We start from the raw sequence: 18,496 nt of genomic DNA, 5'->3' as shown, positions 1-18,496 counted from the left end.
ATGAGATGAGAAAACCACTCACAACAAAAACAAATAAAATACAATCTATGGCTCTTAAAAATTGCACTAAAGTAAACATTAACTTGGCACAGGGTTAAAAAAAAAAAAAAAAAGACGTTCTTTTCTTCACAGGCAACATTCTACCAATCCAGTTTCTCAAAGATTCGTGCCCAGATAAACAAAAAGTGCAAAGTAACAACGTATTGCTAGCTGCCATTTATGCCTCGGTCACAACCGGCCGTACGTGCTCCTACGACCGGTCTACGTGCAAGAAACGCATGGAGGGTGCGCGTGTGACGTGCTGATTTTCAAGCCGTAGACCGGCCGCAGAGGTTCTTTGTCATGTCAAACTCACTCTATGGGCGCTTACGTTTTTTTCAGGTTGCAAGACAAACTTACAGCCAACGCGTGCCTTTCTCCACGAACAAAAAAAAAAACTAACAACAATTAGAACGAAAGAACATGGAGGCAAGGGCAGAGGTTTGGTTTTAACATTGGTGGGGACCAAAAAAAAAAAAAACCCAATGCCAATTTCAGGTCAAAATTAGAGGGTCAAAATATTCTGCTCCATTGTGTTCCACCAAAAGAGTCTCCATCAGCTCTCCAAAGTCCAGACTTTTAGACTACGTTCAGACTGCACCCTGAAACGACCCATATCCGATTTTTTTGCCCATATGCGACCTGTATCCGATTTGTTATTGACAATCTGAACGAAACAGATCCGATTTTTCCACATGCGACCCAGGCCGCTTGGATATGTGGTCCTAATTCTGATGCATATCCGTTATTTTCACATGCGACTGCAGTCTGACCGGACAGGTCGCATTCATGCGACCTACACGTCATCAACAAGAGACAAACGTCACTATTCTGCGTTGGCTAATCCCGCCTCTTTGGTGGAAAACAACAACATTTGTACAGTTTTCAGAATTTAAATAGACTTTTATAGAATTGATCAAGCTAATGGTGGATTTGGTAGGGACCTGGATGTTGATCTGTTAGCCTGATTAAATAAAACAGTTTCTATAACTGATTTATAACTTAAACCATCCTGTATTACAAGATAAGATTGTTCTGGAAATTTCCAGTAATTTGACACCTTCAGTCTCATTAGTCTGCTGCCCACATTAATCAGATTATTGTGTGAGTTCCGCCACAAAAACCACATCGCCAGGTCTCGCCTCATCTCCATAGCAAACTGCACTGGTGTTTCTGCACCTTGAGCCAGCGCTGAGAGAAGTTGCAGAACTCAGCTGGCTATAAACAATCTAAATAAATATTTATAAAAATGTAGAAAAAGTTTATTAATATGACGAAATAAATATGTGCAAATTATTAAGCCTGAATTAAGAGTTTGGTAATACAGCGGCCGTATCCCAAATGACTGCCTACTGAAGCTCGAGTGCACTATATAGAGTTTAAAAATCCATTACTTCCTAGTAACATGTAGTGCACTTATATAGAAATTAGAGAGACATTTAGGAGTCAACCCTCGTTACCAGGCTACACGTTTTCATTTCAGTTCAGAAACAAAAACACACACGAGACCTCACACTTTAACACTAACCAGATAATTAAACAAACAAAAAAGAAATCATTAAACTTGAAGAGTGCGCTTTTTTTTTTGTTTACGTATTACGTAGATGTGTTTATTACGTGTCAATTTGCGCATGCGGGACACTTTTGGGTCGTTTTCCGTTCATATTGGAGATCGCATGCAAGTCTCATATAATTGGTAATGTGAACGGCCTAACAAAAAAATCGGATTTCACAACAAATCGGATATGGGTCGTTTCAGGTTGCAGTCTTAAAATCTGAAGCTCAGAATTGTAGTAATTCATGAATAATCAATTCATTTGATTAACTGCAAATCTTGCATGTGATGATTAACTCATTCTACCAATTTGCAAACGTGTTTTACAAGCGAATAACGCACTGACTGTCAGGAGGGCGCATGTTCCTTTCCAGGGTTTTTTCTAGAAAAATTTAGTATGAGGGCTATTACCATGGCGAGGGAGCGAAGCGACTGGGGGGGGGGGTGCGCCGGTTGTGTCCCCCCCCGCCGTGCGAAGCCTTTGAAAAACTGAGGCTACAATGGGACATTCTGAGGCTATCGGAGAGGGAAATTGTAACAAATTGTCTGTCAACATTGAAAAAGAAAGAAGTGATCATCTTCTGCCCCGGACAGTCTTTGGCTTTCTTCCGCTTCGTGCCGCGGGATGACATCTTTAAATGCCCAAGTGTCAACAAAAACAACTCGCGAACTACTTCTGTCAAAAGCTCCCGCGCCGGTGGGTGAAAGGTCATTCAGTCTCGAGAAATCTCGCTCTACAAGTCAGCTGACCTTGTATGGAACCCATGTCAAATCTCGCGAGAGCAGCCGCGACAACTAAACAACATGGCGCCTCAGTCTGGAAAACGCCAATTCGGATTGTTTTTGCACCGTCTGGCGGTGCATCTACTATGATTGGAATATTTTTGGAGCAATTATAACGTATTTGATGATCAGACACATTGTCACGTGGTGTTGCTGGGATGTTTTCACGGAGAAAAGATCGTTTTGAGAAAGACTGCATGTTGTGCAGTAGCATATAAGTGCATGGCCCAAGTGTGACTTGGGGTTCAATCGGCATTTCGGTAAGGGGGCGCAGCACCCCTGTTCCCCGGTTTAGACGAAAGCCTGCTTTCCCTCATAAATGGAAGTAAAACCCATCCGGAGCCTTAAACACTGCGTCCCATGAGGCTGCAGAGGGAGTCGGCTCTCTTCTGTGGGATCTGCAACTAGTTTAAGCTGATATGCGATTGATCGAACGGTAAAACAGCACGAGGGCTCGAGAACTTTGACACGCTGAAAGGTTACAATTTTACTTGGCAACAGAATGCATCTGGGCTCAAGAAGACAACAAAAGGACAAATCATATAACAACCACCAATCAGAATTCAGAGCGGAGAGAGAGAGCGAGCGACAGGGTTCTGCATAGAAAAGCTTTTAGCCACCGCTTTCAAATGAACCGCCTCGAAAACAAATCAGTTCAGCGGATGCATGTACTCGCTATGTGACGTTTTCAAAAGAGAAGTGGAGTAACCAAACATTTCTGATCAAGAAGGCGGAGGCTGTTCTGCTTATTACGTGAAAATGTTTGATTTGATTAAAAGGTGTCTGGGCCACGAACAATGTCCACATCACCATCGGGTTGTTGTTGTTTACACGACCTCGGTCAAGGCTCTGCAGGTCTTAACTGAAGCGCTTCAGATTAACGGTTAGCGGGCTGCTAAAGTTTGCAGGCACTTCACAAGCAAGACTCGGTGCAATATTAACACGATATGATATGATTTAACAATGTCGTTGTGACCTTAATGAACACCAGTTGTTGTCAGTATCAAGTCGGATTGTTATTTACATGCCACACAAACTTAAACAGTCATATTTGTATGTTGTCGTTTTTACACACTGAATACAAACCGTTGGTAACATTCATTTTACGAGCTAATCTAACAACACATTCCTCAAGGACAGTTTGCTAGCTTACTAGCTAGCAGCCGGTCACTGCACTGCAACCGCACTTACTAATTGACACGGTAGCCGAAAAGCTTGCTGTTTTTGTGACCACGCCCACAGAGCGAATTTTGCATGGTTTCACCCAGTGGGAACCCATTTGTGTACCATGCACAGAGCTGGATTTTTTTTTCCTTCAATCAGAAATATTGGTAGGGACATATCAGCCGTCGTTTGATATCGGTAGGGACCCGTCCATACCCGATTCTACGCCTATGGTCTGTACAACGGAGCAACGCGTCGTTTTTTCCTCATTCAGTGGATCCCCTGGCTGGATAACTGCTGCATGCTGGGAGGCCCCGCCTCTGACAAAGAGCCGCGTGAGACAACAGAAAACAGCGCGGTGTTTTATTCAGTCAATGGGTCAAGCGAATACTCTGGCGACTTCCCCATGTAGATGTACTGCACGTAAATGCCAAAATCGCGGTAAAAAATTACCGAGTTCATTTTCATTTACCGTACGATAAGTCGGTATATTGAATATCGCAACAGGCCTAGATCGAGGAATGACATGTGACCTTTGACCTGGATTTCCATGTGGTTACAATCTCAATTGCCTGTTGGCATTTATTGGTAAACTACAAAACTAGAAATTAATACAAACAACAACGAATGATTAACAAAATGTGATCTACGAAAATACTTAGAAAGTGGAACAAAAAGACTTTCTGAAGCAGGTTAAACATCAGTTCATTTGTTTACAAACATTAGAATTACTTCATTTACATAAACACCCACATCCATATATTTATATAAAATATATTTTGTACTAAATATAAGTCCATGTAAAACAAATTTTAAATAAAAACTATTTTGTTAACTTAGACCACAACAATTCGATTAGTTGGTTCTCGGAATCGCCGCTTGAAGAAAATGCAAAAAAAAAAAAATCGAAATCAAACTCCCACCAACAGAAAAGGTCACATGACGTGAAATCGTGTGACGTCGAAAACCAATCAAATCGCCCCTTTCACTTTCGTTACAGACTTGTGAAGTAGCCTACTCCTGGTCAAATCTTTTTTTCTGTGCATTGTAGATGTTCAATTGACTGTAATTCAATCGTTTATTTAGCCTCTGTTTACTGGTTTGCCTGTACTGTTTGGTCTATTTCCACCGCTAATTTTACCATCAGAGCATTTTTTTTTCATTTTTATTTCGCCCGCTCGCTTCATATTTTTCCTGAAAAAATCCGAGAACCAACTAATTAAATTGGTGTGGCCTTAATACCACATACGCATTTTTTTAAAATATAAATAATCATCTGGGTGTCGATAACTGTGTGGAACGGTGTCGATAACTGTGGACAAAGATGTCAATAATTGTAGAACTGTGTCGATAACTGTGGACAAAGATGTCGATAATTGTGGAACATGTCAATAACTGTGGACAAAAATGTCGATAATTGTAGAACGGTGTTGGTAACTGTGGACAAAAATGTCGATAATTGTACAACTGGACAAAAATGTCGATAATTGTAGAACGGTGTTGATAACTGTGGACAAAAATGTCGATAATTGTAGAACGGTGTCGATAAGTGGACAAAGATGTCAATAATTGTACAACGGTGTTGATAACTGGACAAAGATATCAATAATTGTAGAACGGTGTCGATAACTGGACAAATGGCCCTTTTCCACTACCCTTTTTCGGCTCACTTCAGCCCGACACGGCTCGCGTTTCGACTACCTCAGAGCAGCACGACTCAGCTCGCTTCAGCCCTGCTTAGCACCCAAAACTCGCACGGTTTTGGAGTAGGGCTGAAGCGAGCCAAACCGAGCCGAGTGGGGCTAGGGGCGTGAGGAGACACTCCCCTGTGCACTGATTGGTGAGGAGGAGTGTCCTCACACGCCCCGCGAGCACGCTGGGATCTGTAAACACCGTAAACCCGGAAGAAGAAGAATTACGAGAATTTCTGAAGCCTTATGCGCCTCGCCTCATCTACACGCTCTAGCCAGTATCTGTTGGTGTTGTCGGTGACAACAAGCCACAGCACCAAGACCAGCAACACTAACGACTCCATGTCCTCCATGTTTATTGTTTATTATCCGGGTCGTGAGACTACCGCTTAAAAGATCACTGATGTCACTGTTTGCGCTGCCTAACGACATCACGTGACGTCCACCCACTTTCGCTAACTCCACCCAATGTGTCCACCCACTTCCAGCCAGCATGGTTCAGCGCGGTTGTAGTCGAAATGCAACGCCAACAGCCCCACTCAGCTCGACTCAGCACGGCACGGCTCAGCCCAACTCAGCCGCGTTGGTAGTGGAAAAGCGGCAAAAGATGCCAATAATTGTACAACGGTGTCGATAACTGGACAAAGATGTCGATAATTGTAGAACGTGTCGATAACTGTGGACAAAAATGTCGATAATTGTACAACGGTGTCGATAACTGGACAAAAATGTTGATAATTGTAGAACGGTGTCGATAACTGGATAAAGATGTCGATAATTGTAGAACGTGTCAATAACTGTGGACAAAAATGTCGATAATTGTACAACGGTGTCGATAACTGGACAAAAATGCCGATAATTGTAGAACGGTGTCGATAACTGGACAAAGATGTCGATAATTGTAGAACATGTCGATAACTGTGGACAAAAATGCCGATAATTGTACAACAGTGTCGATAACTGGACAAAGATGTCAATAATTGTACAACGGTGTCGATAACTGTGGACAAAAATGTCGATAATTGTAGAATGGTGTCAATAACTGGACAAAAATGTAGATAATTGTAGAACGGTGTCAATAACTGGACAAAAATGTCGATAACTGGACAAAAATGTAGATAATTGTAGAACGGTGTTGATGACTGTGGACAAAAATGTCAATAATTGTACAACGGTGTCGATAACTGGACAAAGATGTCGATAATTGTACAACGGTGTCGATAACTGGACAAAGATGCCAATAATTCTACAATGGTGTCGATAAGTGGACAAAGATGTCAATAATTGTAGAAAGGTGTCGATAACTGGACAAAGATGTCAATAATTGTACAACGGTGTCGATAACTGTGGACAAAAACGTTGATAATTGTAGAATGGTGTCAATAACTGGACAAAAATGTCGATAACTGGACAAAAATGTAGATAATTGTAGAACGGTGTCAATAACTGTGGACAAAAATGTAGATAACTGGACAAAAATGTAGATAATTGTAGAACGGTGTTGATAACTGTGGACAAAAATGTCGATAATTGTAGAACGGTGTCAATAACTGGACAAAGATGTCAATAATTGTACAACGGTGTCAATAACTGGACAACGGTGTCAATAACTGGACAAAGATGTCAATAATTGTACAACGGTGTCGATAATTGTAGAACAGTGCCGATAACTGGACAAAAATGTCGATAATTGTAGAACGGTGTCAATAACTGTGGACAAAAATGTCGATAACTGGACAAAAATGTTGATCATTGTAGAACGGTGTCAATAACTGTGGACAAAAATGTCGATAATTGTAGAACGGTGTCGATAACCGGACAAAAATGTCGATAATTGTAGAACGGTGTCGATAACCGGACAAAAATGTCGATAATTGTAGAACGGTGTCGATAACCTGACAAAAATGTTGATAACCGTGGACAAAGCTGTCAATAACCGTGGAATGGCATCACATGACCTGACACGCTAAGTAATCAGGAACTCGTGTTCTCCCAGTGTTAGTTTGAGTAATTATTCATGCACAATTTACATACTGAAAAAGAACCTTTATCTACTTTTCCAACGGCAAAAAGATCATTAAAAAGTGTCGATAATCGTAGCCGCCGCTCTATTAAAACTCTATTTGCAGTGACTTTACAAATTCTTCCCTTATGTCACCTTTAAATATGTAAAAGACAACGGCGACTCATTTAATATGCTAATGAGTGATGGTGACGTCACCGGGTGCCTTCTATTGACGTCTGAGCGTCGGTTACTTTCCCCTGAAGACAGACAGAGAGAGAGAGAGAGAGAGAGAGAACACACTGGGGTTTTGTTTTCCTGTTTAGCTCCATACCGGTCATGCTGAAGTGCAAATGAGCGCAGACAGCTTAAACAAACAAACAAACACACAAGGCTGAATCTTAAATACACTCCTGCTCTAAATATTATTTATATTACAGAGCACTGGCCATTGTGCAACAGTGTTAAAGCCAAACCAAACCATGCATTTAAAACAACCGAAACTGCTCATATCAGAACCAAATGTGATGAAACCCCACACTGTATCCCGGAAACAGCGCTAACCTGCTGCTCATTAGCGAACACCTTCCTAGCTAGCTTGCTAATTAGCTAATGATGATAATAATAATAATAATAATAATAATAATTAGCCTTTAGCCGTTGTATAAACACTGCCGGCCGGTACAGCGAGGTTCTCCTCATCTTCCAGACTGTTTAATCGTTTCTTTTTACACTTTGCCTCCTCAGGAACAAAGTCATGCGGCCCGGTCCGCTCCATCAGGACAACAACAGGCTAAAGCTCATGCTAACTAATGTTGACAACTGTCTCAGTGTCCTGCCCACAGGAGAGGAGAGGAGCGGAGAGACACGGCAGACACCTGCACAGCGAGACAAAGAGTCCTGCGGCCTGCCCAAACCCAACACACAAAGGACGGGAAGAAGAATTACCTTCTCTCGAGTTTATCCCGAATTCTCCTGTTTTCTTTCTTGGCTGTTTCTGGCAGCCATTATACACACAAACACAACGCTTCCCGTGCGCGCGAGCGAGCGCGTTGCCCAGGGTGATCTTCCCCCCTTTCCGCCAGCACGCGCTCTCAGCGGCTCCCAGAAAGGACTGACTGACCCCGCCCCTGTGACTGACTGACCCCGCCCCTGTGACTGACTGACTCCGCCCCTTCTCTGAAGAACACACTGGGGAAACCACCACCATAGTAATGTCGAAATATCTCAGTCTCATGACATCCTATCTTATAATTATGCTTTTCAATCTCATTATAATGTCTTACTATCTCACAATTACACTGCAAAAAATGATCTCTTGTTGAGAGAAAATATCTTTAATATGGGTGAATTTATCTATTATTTCTTATTAGAAGTTTACTAGAACTAAAATCTAAGATTATTCACCTTATTTTGAGACGCTTTTACTAATTTCAGGCCTTAAATTTTCTTATTCTATTGGCAGATAATTTTGCTCATTTTAAGCATTCAATTCTAGAAAGAAGCAAAATTATCTGCCAATAGAATAAGAAAATTTAAGGCTTGAAATTAGTAAAAACGTCTCAAAGTAAGGTGAATAATCTTAGATTTGAGTTCTAGTAAACTTCTAATAAGAAATAATAGATATATCCATATTAAAGATATTTTCTCTCAACAAGAGATCATTTTTTGCAGTGTATAAGATCTTATCATCTCATAAATGTCTACTTCTTCTTCTTTTGGCTGCTCCCGATTAATGGTCGCTACAGCGGATCTTTCGTCTCAGCATCCTTCTCTACCACACTTTCCACTTTCATGTCCTCTCTCACCACATCCAACTATCTCCTCGTTTTCGTCTGCCTGGCAAAACATGCTCCTTCCAACATCTCATTATCTCTAGCCGCTTTATCCTGTTCTACAGGGTCGCAGGCAAGCTGGAGCCTATCCCAGCTGACTACGGGCGAAAGGCGGGGTACACCCTGGACAAGTCGCCAGGTCATCACAGGGCTGACACATAGACACAGACAACCATTCACACTCACATTCACACCTACGGTCAATTTAGAGTCACCAGTTAACCTAACCTGCATGTCTTTGGACTGTGGGGGAAACCGGAGCACCCGGAGGAAACCCACGCGGACACGGGGAGAACATGCAAACTCTGCACAGAAAGGCCCTCGCCGGCCCCGGGGCTCGAACCCGGACCTTCTTGCTGTGAGGCGACAGCGCTAACCACTACACCACCGTGTCGCCCCAGTCCCGTCTCTCTTAGCTTAATTCCCAAGCTCTCCACATGTGCTGTCCCTCTGATGTGCTCGTTCCTTATCCTGTCCAACCTCCCATCGCAAACCTTAACATCCTCAACTCCGCCACCTCTAACTTTGCCTCCTGTCTCTTCGTTAAGGGTACAGTCTCCAATCCATACATCACAGCTGGTCTCACTACCGTCTTATACATCTTATCTTTCTCATAAATGTAATCATCTCATAATTATGATTTTTGATCTCATGATGATGACTTAATATCTCATAATTATGACACCTTTACATCCATCCATTATCCATAACCACTTATCCTGTGCAGGGTCACGGGCAAGCTGGAGCCTATCCCAACTGACCAGATGTGGACAGTAATGAAGTACATTTACTTGAGTACTTTACTTTTTTTTTTTGGAAACTTATAATGTTAACCTCACTAAATTTGAAAGGCAAATATTATACTTTTCACTCCACTACATTTCTATCAAGCTCCTCGTTACTCCAGCGCCCTCCACAATTATTGGCACCCCTTGTTAAGATATGTTCTGAGGCTTCTAATAAATTCTCATCTCATTATCTGTAGCCGCTTTATCCTGTTCTACAGGGTCGCAGGCAAGCTGGAGCCTATCCCAGCTGACTACGGGCGAAAGGCGGGGTACACCCTGGACAAGTCGCCAGGTCATCACAGGGCTGACACATAGACACAGACAACCATTCACACTCACATTCACACCTACGGTCAATTTAGAGTCACCAGTTAACCTAACCTGCATGTCTTTGGACTGTGGGGGAAACCGGCGCACCCGGAGGAAACCCACGCGGACAACATGCAAACTCCGCACAGAAAGGCCCTCGCCGGCCACGGGGCTCGAACCCGGACCTTCTTGCTGTGAGGTGACAACACTAACCACTACACCACCATGCCACCCCCCTTTTCATTATCTCATAATTATAATAATCTCAAAATTCTATCTCGTGATTATATTTTTCAATCTTTTCGTGACTTAATATCTTCTAATCATGAGATAATGGTATCATAATTATGACCTTCTACAGCATAATAATGATAACATATCTCACAATTATGTTTTTCAATCTCAAAATGACAATGTGATAATTTTCTCAAAATAATGTCTTAATATCTCGTAATTACGAGACCTTATCATTATCTCATAATTATAATTATCTCAGAATTATGACTTTCTGTCTAATAATCATGAGATCTTATCTCATAATAATAATTGTTTTACAATCTTACAATGACTTAATTTTTTTTCAAGTCAAAACTTAAGATTTGTTTATTTAGAACTTCATATTTGTGTCTCTTCTTGCCCATTCATATGCATTTATATATTGCATATTTAGCGCTCAGAACTCTTTCGCTATGAGTGCTTTATAAGTATTTTTGCTGTTTGTTTGTTTAATATCTCATAGTAATGAGATACTTTTCACATAATTATGACTTTCTATGGCAAAATAATGATACTCTATCTCATAAGTATAATTTTCAATCTCAAAATGACTTAATAATGAGGTAATTTTCTCAGAATTCTAACTTTGTTACATAATTATGACATCCTAGCTTATAATTATGCTTTTTAATTTCATAATAATGTCTTACTATCTCAGAATTATAATTATCTCAAAATTATGACTTCTATCTCATAATTATGATTTTTATGCCTCCACCACCATAAGGTGCAGGAGGCATTATGTTTTCGGGTTGTCCATCTGTCCATGCGTCCATCCGTGCGTCCATCCCAAAACCTTGTGAACGTGATATCTCAAAGGCTAATAAAAGGAATTTCACCAAACTTTCACCATTTGTGCGCTTTGGGACAAACATGAACTGATTAGATTTTGAGATCAAAAGGTCTAAGGTCAAGGTCACTGTGAGGTCAAATGTCTGTCCGAAAACCTTGCGAACACAATATCTTCAAGGCGAATACAAGTAATTTCACCAGGTCACGATTACTGTGAGGTCAAATGTCCATCTCCAAATCACAACTTAATAAGGCGTGTAGTCTACCAGGCGGAGGCATCCCCATCGACGCTGTTGGTGTCGAGTTCTATCTAGTTGATCTTATTATAATGACTTAATATATCATAATTATGGGATAATTTTCTCACAATTATGACTCTCATAATAATGAAATCCTATCTCATAATTATGAGTTTCAATCTCATAATAATGATGTAATATCTTGTAATAATGAGATAATTCTCATAGAAAGTTAAAATTATCTCGTAATTATAAGCTCTTATCCTTCTATCTCATAATAATGACTTAATATCTTATAATTATTATTATCTCATACATAATAATAAAATATGAGAAAGCTTCTCATAATTATGAGATATTCTCATTCTTATGACATACTATGTGACTTCATGTTTTTTTGTTTTTTTTCTTGAACTGGCAGAAACGGACTTCAATAGCGGCACACTGTTCTTTCTCCAAGAAGAGAAAATGGTGCCCCATGTTGCTCTGTGTGTGGGTCAAACTTCTGATAGATTACTGAACCTCATAAAAGGGTACAGGCCCAGGGCCCCAAGGCCTTGGGGGCCCCAAAGCCAGAGCCTCCACATATAGTTGCTCTGATTTGTTATATAGATTCAAAGGTCCAATGTCTCTATGAAAACTGAAAAACTCTGTGAGAAATATCCTACACATGATCTTTGAAGTACTTTGGGGGCCGAATCCTATGTTATTGATGCGTCTATGCTAAATGGGCCCCTTGTCTTATAATCCGTCCCTGGTTTCAAGGTCTAATGATATACCACCGAGTGTCTGTCTGCCTTCTGTGAAAACTCAGTGCATGGTTCAAGAGCACCAACATTTTTTTACACAGATAGCATACATCAGGGGTTCGTAAACCTCTCCCAAATGGACAGTATGCATTTTCTGTGACTGCTTGTGACTCCTTGCACTGATTTACCAGTTGTCTATTGTGTTGTTACAGGAAAATAATCCATGTCTGGATTTATCCATGCCAGTCTGGTTTATACTTGCATGGGTGTGCAAGAGCAGCAGTAACGCAAGGAACATCGTTCACTCTCACTGCGTATCTCATGTACATCTGGAGGATTTAAAAGTGACATTCACTAGATGGCATCTCAGAGCCCAAACATCCCTGTCCATCAGGTTTCAAAGACAAATTGTAAAATGTTGAGCAGTTTTATGCACAGCGACGTTAAGTACACTGATGAGCCATTTCTCTTAAAAGTTCTTCTAGTCAGCGTGATTATTGTCATGAGTTGGGTCTCAAATCCAAAACTCTGACCTTACTATCAAAAGTATTTACTAATCTAGAAAGTCCAGAAGACTGGCAAACAAAGCAGATCCTTTGGTAAGTTTGAAGGATTTTTAAAATTCAAACACTAACTGTTATTGTAAATCAAGCCACCCCATGTTGGGTCGTGACCTTTAATTTGGACACACCTTGCACACAGATTTGGGCCACACTGGCAGTGTTGGTAACTTTTTTTCAGGAGAAAGTAGGTAACGCATGCTTAAAAAGTGCATCTTAAAAGTTGAAGATTTCCTGGTGTTTCTGTGTGAAGTTTCTGGACATGTTCTCCCTTTATACATGTGGACTTCCCCAGGGTTTTCTGGTTTCCTCCCACTATCCAAAAACATGCCAGGAGGTGGATTGGTTATGATAAATTGTGTGTGTGTGTGTGTGTGTGTGTGTGTGTGTGTGTGTGTGTGTGTGTGTGTGTGTGCAACAGACTGGCATTCCATCCAAGGTGTTAAATGATGTGGTGATATTGCGACGGAATTCCCGACACCGACGACATCCGAATACTCATAGTTCCTCGGTGTAAAGTGAACAGTGGCAAATTCAAAACAACAAGGAAAGACACATCGGCTGATATGGCTGGAAATTCAAATGAATGTTCTGTCATAGGGTAGCTGGGCTCACCCTTAGAGATAGGGTGAGGAGTTCTTGAGGGATCTTGGAGTCGAGTCGCTGCTCCTTCATGTCAAAAGGAGTCAGCTGAGGTGGTTTGGACATCTGATTAGGATGCCTCCTGGGTGCCTTCCTTTGGAGGTTTTCCAGGCACGTTCAACTGGGAGGACAGCTCGGCTCGGGGTAGACCCAAAACACGCTGGACAGATTATATATCTCATTTGGCCTGGGAGTGCCTTGGGATCCTTCAGGAGGAACTGGAAACCATTGCTGGGGAGAGGGATGCCTGGGATACCCTGCTTAGCCTGCTGCCACTGCGACCCGACTTTGGATAAAAAGTCAAAGTCCCTCTCACACCAGAATCTGGTCTTCCCAGGCAGTCTCCTGTCCCAGAACTAATCAACTCTTTAAGGTGTATGGGTGCAGCACTAATCTCCATTTCGATAGCCCTTGGCTTCTTGCCAATATAGCCAGGGTTACAGTGGAGGGTGGGTCCTCTGGTAAAGACAAGAGTTTGACTTCCCCAATTGCATCTGTATTGCAGTGTGCCTCACCAGATGGTAGCAGGTACCATTTTTATGATGGTCTTTGGTATGACCCGACCGCGAGTAGAACTCACGATCTCCCAATCAAGAGGCAGACATGCTAACCACTAGGCCAACTCGCAGTCCGGCTTTGGATAAGCGGAAGAAAATGGATGGATGGTAGGTATGTCATATCTGGTCTTGCATGTTTTACACATTTCACAGAGGTTCACGCTCCACGGCATCCTGTTAAATACAGTCAGGTGGGAACACACGAGGGTGGCAAGGTGGTGTAGTGGTTAGCACTGTTGCCTCACAGCAAGAAGGTTCTGGGTTCGTGCCCAGTGGCCGACAGGGGTCTTTCTGTGTGGGGTTTGCATGTTCTCTCCGTGTTTGCGTGGGTTTCCTCCAGGTGCTCTGCTTTCCCCCGCAGTCCAAAGACATGCAGGTTAGGCTAATTGGTGGCTCTAAATTGACTGTGAGTGTGTGTGTCTCTATACAATATGTCAGTGTAGAATGTCCCTTATGTGTAGGTGGAGCACAGAGGACGGCAGGACAAAGCTTACGGTACGTAACAGGCTTTATTGCCAGACTTTTCAGTTTAACAATTTCAGTGACACACACACGCTGTGTTCTCGTCCCGGGAAGAGCTCGCCTCTGCTCTCCCTACGTCTCCTTAAATAGGGCGCAGTTACTGGGAAGACACACAAACACAGGTTAATTACCGTCAGGTGTAGTGATTCTGCCACTCACCTTCCCTGGCTCCGCCCTCCTGTCACAGACTGGCGCTTGACCATGCCCCCGCTGCCACATACCCCCACCGCCCGACTCAGGCCGGGCGGCCGTCCGGCCCGCAGCCGACCCCCCCCCCCCCTTGGCGGGAGAGGAAGTCCGCCACGACCATCTGCGCCCCCGGCCTGTGGACCACCTTGAAATTGAAGGGTTGGAGTGCCAGATACCAACGGGTGATCCGCGCGTTGGCATCTTTCATGCAGTGGAGCCACTGGAGGGGCGCGTGGTCCAAACAGAGGGTGAAAGGGCGCCCCAGCAGGTAGTAACGGAGGGCAAGGACCGCCCACTTGATCGCTAGACATTCCTTTTCAATAGTGCTGTAGCGCCCCTCACGCACCGACAGCTTCTTGCTAATGTACAGGATGGGGCGGTCCTCCCCCTCCACCTCCTGGGACAAAACCGCCCCCAGCCCTCTGTCCGACGCATCGGTCTGCAACACAAAAGGGAGAGAAAAGTCAGGGGAGTGTAATAGTGGCCCCCCACACAGTGCAGCCTTTACCTCAGAGAAAGCCCGCTGGCACTGCTCCGTCCACTGGACCGGGTCTGGTGCCCCCTTTTTAGTGAGGTCAGTCAGCGGGCTGGTGACGTCCGAATAATTAGGTATAAACCAACGATAGTAGCCAGCCAGCCCCAGGAACTGTCTCACCCCCTTTTTGGTCTTGGGCCTCGGGCAGGCCGCAATCGCTGCTGTCTTATTAATTTGGGGACGCACCTGCCCGTTGCCCAAGTGGAAGCCCAGATACCGTACTTCCACCCGCCCAATCGCACACTTCTTCGGGTTGGCAGTGAGACCCGCCTGCCTCAGCGACCTAAGGATGGCCCTCAGGTGTTGCAAGTGCCGCTGCCAGTCGTTACTATAAACGATTATATCGTCCAGATATGTGGCCGCGTAGGTGGCGTGGGGCCGGAGGACCCTGTTCATCAGCTGCTGAAACGTAGCAGGCGCCCCAAACAGCCCAAAAGGAAGTGTGACGAATTGGTGTAAGCCGAACGGAGTGGAAAAGGCCGTTTTTTCCCGGGATAGTGGAGTCAAGGGGATCTGCCAATATCCCTTTGTCAAATCCAGTGTCGAATAAAAGCGAGCCGTGCCTAGTCGATCGAGCAGCTCGTCAATACGAGACATTGGGTACGCGTCGAATTTAGACACCGCGTTGACTTTTCTATAGTCCACACAGAACCGGACCGACCCGTCGGCCTTGGGGACCAAGACCACCGGGCTGCTCCAGTCACTGTGGGACTCCTCGACGATGCCCATTTCGAGCATGGTCTGAAGTTCTTCCCGAACCACCTTTTTTTTGTGTTTGGGCAGCCTGTAAGAGCAGCTACGCACTACCACCCCCGGGGGCGTCTCTATGTGGTGCTCTATGAGGTTAGTGCGACCGGGCAGGGGCGAGAACACATCCGAAAACTTGGCCTGCAACTGGGCGACCTCCATGAGTTGGGTCGGGGAGAGGTGGTCTCCACAGGGGACCGGAGAGGTATGTGATGCCAATGTCCCTTTTTGAACCTCCAGCCCCAGCTCCGCCTTCTCCGGAACTACCGACACCAATGCCACGGGGACCTCCTCGTTCCAGAGTTTAAGCAGATTGAGGTGGTAAATCTGTAGCGCCCCACCCCTGTCCGTTCGCCTCACCTCATAGTCGACGTCCCCGACTCGCCGTGTGACCTCAAAGGGTCCTTGCCACTTGGCGATCAATTTGGAGCTTGACGTGGGCAACAGTACGAGTACCTTATCTCCCGGAGTGAACTCTCTAAGGTGCATACCCTTGTTGTACAAGCGGGCTTGCCGTTCCTGGGTCTGCCGCAAATTCTCCTGAGTTAGGTGGGTGAGAGTGTGGAGTTTTGCGCACAGGTCCATAACGTATTGGATTTCGTTTTTGCTTTGTGAAGGTCCCTCCTCCCAATTTTCCCACAGCACATCTAGGATGCCGCGCGGCTTACGCCCATATAACAATTCGAATGGGGAGAACCCTGTGGAGGCTTGGGGGACCTCTCGCACTGAGAACAGCAAGGGTTCGAGCCACTTATCCCAATTACGTGTGTCCTCACTTACGAATTTTTTAATAATATTCTTGAGGGTGCGGTTGAACCGTTCTACTAAACCGTCCGTTTGTGGGTGATACACACTGGTGCGGATCGGCTTAATCCCCAATAACCCATACAGTTCGCGCAGTGTCCGTGACATAAACGTAGTGCCTTGATCAGTCAGAATCTCTTTCGGGATTCCAACTCGGGAGATGACGTGGAAGAGTGCCTCCGCAATACTGCGTGCGGAGATATTGCGCAGAGGCACTGCTTCTGGGTATCGCGTTGCATAGTCCACCAGGACTAATATAAAGCGGTACCCTTGAGCTGACCGATCTAATGGCCCGACGAGATCCATCCCAATTCTTTCAAACGGGGTCTCGATTAGAGGTAGAGGGCGCAAAGGCACTTTTGGAATGGCCGCTGGATTTACTAATTGGCATTCGCGGCACGCCGTACACCACCTACGGACATCGCCGCGAATCCCCGGCCAATAGAATCGGGCCATTATTCGGGCTAGTGTCTTATCCTGCCCTAGGTGTCCAGCCATGGGATTAAAGTGAGCCGCCTGGAATACCAATTCCCGGCGGCTCTTTGGAATTAAAAGCTGCGTGACTCGCTCTTTCGTCTGAGTGTCCTGCGTCACTCGGTATAATCTATCCTTCATAATAGAGAAATAGGGGAAGGACGGGGTGGCGTTCGGCTGGAGCGTTTGACCATCGATTACTCTCACTTGGTCAAACGCATGCCGCAGAGTCTCATCTCACGATTGTTCTAATGGGAAATCCGCGAGGGATTCCCCAACAGAAAGAGGAGGAGCCGGCGGCTCCTCACTCTGTCGCGGAGATGACGTAGACGGCTCTGCGACAGCAGCTCCAGCCAAAGCGACACCGGGACCTCCCCCTGTCAAATGGCAGGACCCACTCTTTACTAGGCACGTCATTAAACCCCGAAATCCCGGCCAATCAGTCCCCAAAATTAAAGAGTGGGTAAGGCGAGGATTAACCGCCGCCTTCACTATAGATTTTTCCCCTCTGAAAAATATGTGGACCGACACCAAAGGGTAGCTGTGAACATCCCCGTGCACACACAACACCTTCACCCCCTGTGCTCCCCCCAATGCCTCGTCAATGCCAGGCTTTGGTGGATCGAGGTCTGATTGCAACCAGAATCCACCAACGCCTGATATGTAGCCCCTTGACACTCACCGGTATGCGATACGCTCCGGCCCGATCGAGGGCGGCCTCTGGCGTGTCAGGGATCCATACCACCGCGCCCACCTCCATTGCTGCGCACTGTTGTTGCAGGTGGCCCGGCTCCCTGCAGCGCCAGCAAACCGGCCCGGGCTTTCCCTCTGCACCGGTACTCTGGGGCTCACTCACCTGAGGGGGGGAGAAACAGACACAGAAGGGAGAAACGGGAGGGCACCACGGGTGCGGCGGGCCGGCTGGGGTGGAGCCGGCCCCCGTCTCCGTGGTGGGGGAATGGGGCGAGGACGGGACACAGAAGGGAGGGGAGAAAGAGAGAGAGAAGAGGAGAGAAGAGAAGACGTCGTCGGCTGTCCTGCCGCCGGAACAGCCGCCAAATGATCCTCCGCCAGTCCTACTGCCTGATCCAGCGACGCCGGGCGGTGGCACTGGACCCACTCCGCGGTTCCTGCTGGTAAGCGGGCGATGAACTGCTCCAGCACCACCTGATCGATGATTCCCTCGGCGTCGCGATCGTCGGCCCTCAGCCACTGCCAGCAGGCGTCCCGGAGCTGCTGGCCAA

At 45.2% G+C, this 18,496-nt stretch overlaps 1 protein-coding gene across 3 annotated transcripts in view; it reads right to left on the bottom strand.

Annotated features, from left to right (window-relative positions):
- pdik1l (PDLIM1 interacting kinase 1 like) overlaps positions 1 to 8,326 on the bottom strand; it is a 93,737-nt gene extending 85,411 nt beyond the window's left edge. For all 3 annotated transcript variants that reach the window (XM_060904774.1, XM_060904775.1, XM_060904776.1), the window contains exon 1: positions 8,183 to 8,326. The gene's annotated coding sequence lies outside the window, so the exon portion shown is untranslated. The remainder of the gene's footprint in view (positions 1 to 8,182) is intronic.
- Positions 8,327 to 18,496: the final 10,170 nt, after the last annotated feature.

This window comes from Neoarius graeffei, chromosome 22 (assembly GCF_027579695.1).
Source record: "Neoarius graeffei isolate fNeoGra1 chromosome 22, fNeoGra1.pri, whole genome shotgun sequence".
Taxonomy (NCBI): Eukaryota; Metazoa; Chordata; class Actinopteri; order Siluriformes; family Ariidae; genus Neoarius; species Neoarius graeffei.
Note: the sequence above shows the minus strand (reverse complement) of the source record. Positions and strands in the feature narration are given on the sequence as shown.